This window comes from Scomber japonicus, chromosome 12 (genome assembly GCF_027409825.1).
Source record: "Scomber japonicus isolate fScoJap1 chromosome 12, fScoJap1.pri, whole genome shotgun sequence".
NCBI classification, from domain to species: domain Eukaryota; kingdom Metazoa; phylum Chordata; class Actinopteri; order Scombriformes; family Scombridae; genus Scomber; species Scomber japonicus.
In genome coordinates, this window is record NC_070589.1 from 258876 (window position 1) to 263180 (window position 4305).

Consider the following 4305-nt stretch of genomic DNA (forward strand, 5'->3'; position numbering starts at 1 on the left):
CAGCAACAAAGAATTGGTGCACGCCAGCCTGGCCGCCAACACTGAGGCATGATAAGCTCTGGAGCTGGTTATCAGTGGCCCTGCAGCGCCTGTTAGGGTGATTTGCATCCCTGCCAGCCCTTGCCACAGCTCCTGCCAACATAGCAAAGGTGGCCCCAACTCGGGGGGCCGTGGCCACCCCATGTGTTTCAGCCCCTGCAATGTTAGCCAGCTGGGTCCTCGGAAGGGCTGCAGAACTAGGAGCCCCCCAAGAGGACCGAAGCTCAGACATAAAATCAGGAAGGACAGGGAGCCCGACTGACCTGCGTCGCCGTGAGCCCCTGTCAAACACTGAAGCAGCTGGAGGCGGAGCTTGGCAGACCGCTGTGCACTGCTGCCGCCCTTGTAATCACAGCCCTATCAGAAGGGTCCATCGGCTCAGGCTCTGAAGCCTGTGAAGAGCCATCCCCAAAATCTAAGAACGATTGGACATCCTCCTCGAACTGGGGGTCGTGCAGACCCTCCAACTGTCAGAGGCTGCAATAGAAAGCACATCTGGATCTTTATCCCAGACATCAGGAGGTGGCCAACCCATGCCAGGCAGCCCTGCAGGACACTGAGCATGAACAAGCCCCTGCAGGGTATTCTGCATAGCCTCCACCTGCAGCTGCAGCTGTTCAATCTCCGCCTCCGAACGCTTCCTCTTCCGCGTGCGCCGCTTACCGGTGAGCGGCCGATCACGCGGCTCTGTGTCCAGCTCATTCTCTGCCCGCAGACCAGCTTGGCCCAGGGCAATGGCTGGAGAGGGAAAAACCCCGCCATCGCCGTCCTGTGACATGGTCTGGCAAGCCAAGACTGCCACTCGGACTCCACGGAAAGACACAGGCGACAGGTGTGGATAAAAGCCTCAGGTAGCGTACAACCTCCCGGCCGCAGCGGCTCCTCTTAGCTCAAAAAACAATCAGTACTCAGTCAGTACAGGCAGTACTCACCTGGCCGAAGACCACAACAGTAACCCAGCCACGTGAGGTAGCGTTTTCCCTCACGGGAAAAGAGGCTCCCCGCAGCGCCACACTATTTCAGACAAAAACTCCAAAGATCCGCACACTCTTCCCTACTGCGAGCAACAAGCTGTTCCTGCAGGAAGAAGGCAGATAAGTACATATATTGATAAGCCACATAAAATGTCTCAGTGTGAACAAATACTCACGCACTCCAGGAGGAGAAAAAGAGAGTGAGCAGGTGATCGCACAGCTGTATTAATAGGCTCTGATTGCGCCCGCTGGGCGGAGGTGTTAATTTGCTACATTGTCTCCTAAAACAGCTCACCCTCGGAGAGAGTGACCCATACGGTGGCGTGCTGACCGAATATGAAATAGAACCGAGGTCTGTGAGCCTCTCTCACCTCAAACAAACCAACAAACAATCAATCAATCAAACAATCACTCACACTGCTCTCTGCTCTCTCTCCACACGTCCTCTCACCTCCACTCACACCTGCACACTGACGAGCCACGGGGGCGTGTTCAGGGTGGTGTAGTGAACACAGCATCAGGACGGCTCAGAACATCCTCTGGTCAGAGTCACCTTTGACCCTCAAATGAGGAAATCGAACCAGGCTTGATTAGAGACAAACAGGGTCTTTCTCTTGGACAAACAAAGATCCATTAACATTCCATGGGACAGAATCAAGGCTTTGAGCTAATTACAGAGGGACCGTTAAGGGATAATTCACTTTGTAAGAATGAGCCAGTTTGTCCCCTCTTCCCATTCTTCCGGTCATAAAGTTTAACCCCAGGCCCGGAGTGGGGGTCTTCTGACTACCCACGTCATCAGAGAAGAGCCACACAGAACAACGGTCGTAAATTAAAAGACATTCCTGACTTCTCCCCCCCTCTGTGTCTCCTGAAACCACACAGAGCATGAGAATGAGAAAATTAGTGTTAAATACTTGAATAAGAACATCTTAGTGAAAAGTATGGTTTAAACAATACCAATTACTTTTATCCTTATCAACTACCCAAACCTCCACTGTAACAGCTATTACAGCGATCATAGATAAATGTGTATTTGGAGAACTGTGATTATACTTTCTTACTTACTTTAGTTTACTTACTTACTAAATTTTGGTATGAAAATGTTTGTTTAATGTGAGAAAGTGTTACACTGATGTTATGCTTACATTTTGGTGATAATCAATTATCTATCATGGAATAAGTAGAATAACTATGTGTAATGTCTGATCATATTAATCCTCTTCAGGTTTTAATGAATGGCAGCTTGATGAATCAAGCTGATGTCATGTCAATAACAGAATAATACATCCTGTGTTCTGGGTCAATAGATTATAGTATGCATTTTATAATCAGGATCAAATACTGAATGAATGATGATGATGAAAAGTTACATGGTAAAAGCTGGAAATTAGATCCTCAGGGTAGCTGTGATGAATCTGATTGGCTGACACACAGCCCACCCCAGGGACAAAACCCAGCTGCACTCATGGATCTCTCTCTTCTCCTCTCTCTCTCCCCTTTTTGGTCTTAGCATGACCTGAACCGGGCTTGCTGACCCGAACAGGGCTCTGCCCATCTTTTCCCTTTTTCACCTCACACATTCATAGTTTAATCTTTAGTTATTCTTTATCTAAGTTTTCCTAAGTTTTGTAATCTTGTAACTTTCACCAGCAACGTCTAGAGAAAAGGCCCTTTAAGTAAACACGTCATTAAGTTTTGCATTCAGCCTGTTTTTGACATTTTTGATGATTTTGACGCTGAGATCTCTCCAGAAAGAGAGCTAGTTAAATTAGACCTTTCCTCCATCTTTCATCAACCTGAGAGAACCTTTTGAGCAGACAAACGTCTGTCAACCCTACGACTCATCATAACCGAGAGGAACAAAGTCGGCCAGCGGACAACGACCGGAACCAGGCAGTCTGACGGAAAGACCAGCCGACCCGGAATCCGAATCCGAACCTGCGACGCCCTCTGAGGTCTTCCACTTGGTGTGCGTTACGCGTGGTTCTGCAGGACGGACAGCTGAGAGACCCTCCACGGATGAAAGTAGGATCCACATATTGCATTAATCAAGGGTTGATGTCAGATTGAGTAATTCAAATTCCCTTTAAAAGTAAGGCTCGGTAAAACTAATAGGCTAAGTTTCTTAGTTTCCACATAATTACATATCTTTCATTTAAATTCATCATTCACCATCATCTTTCATTCATGTTGCTATATCGAGTAATCTCTTGAATTCATATTGCATTGTATCATCACATTTATTTATACATCATCCATTAGTAGTGTGTAGTTAATAAAAGCCATAAAACCCAATCAATTGTGTATGTCTATTCTTTGAAGTGATACAGGGGATCTATTGAACCGTAGAGCCACGAAATTTAGATATTTGACTGATTCAGAAATGTATTGATTTATTAATTATTATGATTTATTGATTTATTAATTGGCTAATCAAACAACCAATTAAGTAAAATCTTTTCCTTCATACGAAGGTGGTGCCCCTTATTACGAGAGCTATTTTCAATATCTTTAAGATATACCTATTCCACGCTATAGTGGTATGGCCGTAAGAGACGAAACAGGCCGCAGAAAGCCCATTTAAACATGCTGTGACACCACTGACAGTTGCTCACACCAGCTGAGTGGCGGATAATGGTGTCTCAGCCATCAAACACATGCTATCCTTTAACAGTACTTTGATAGGAATAGTTTTTTTTTTTCTGCGGAGAAACACACAGCTGGAAGGACTGCAACCTTGTTCCTCAGGCCATTTGTGTACATGCGGGATGATTGCAGGCTTTTTACAGGCTGTAACAGTGAGAACTGGAACCCTAAAAACTACTTGGAAAGTGAGGCGTCTCAGTGCCACCTCTCTGGCGTGCATTCAGACACAGCTGGAATGATTGCAGCTTTTGTTCCTCAAAGCCCTGTGTGCGGTGATGGAGCAACAGCGCCCTCCTTTGGTGACAGCTGAGAGGGAAAAAAGCTTACAGCACCTGGTATTCCCAGGCGGTCTCCCATCCAAGTACTAACCAGGGCCGACCCTGCTTAGCTACCGAGATCAGACGAGATCGGGTGTGTTTTTTTTTTTTTTTTCTTTTATTATCAAAAAAGGCATAAATTACACATTCACACACTTTCATAATTCAAAAGAAATGAACACCCCAAAAAAAACAAAATCACACAAGACAAGAAGCTCCTTCAAATACTTGAAATCCACACTTCATGACACATAAACCTATACAGGTTAAACATAAAAAACATACTATCAAAACCAAACTCAGGCTAAAAAATGAAACAAAATCAT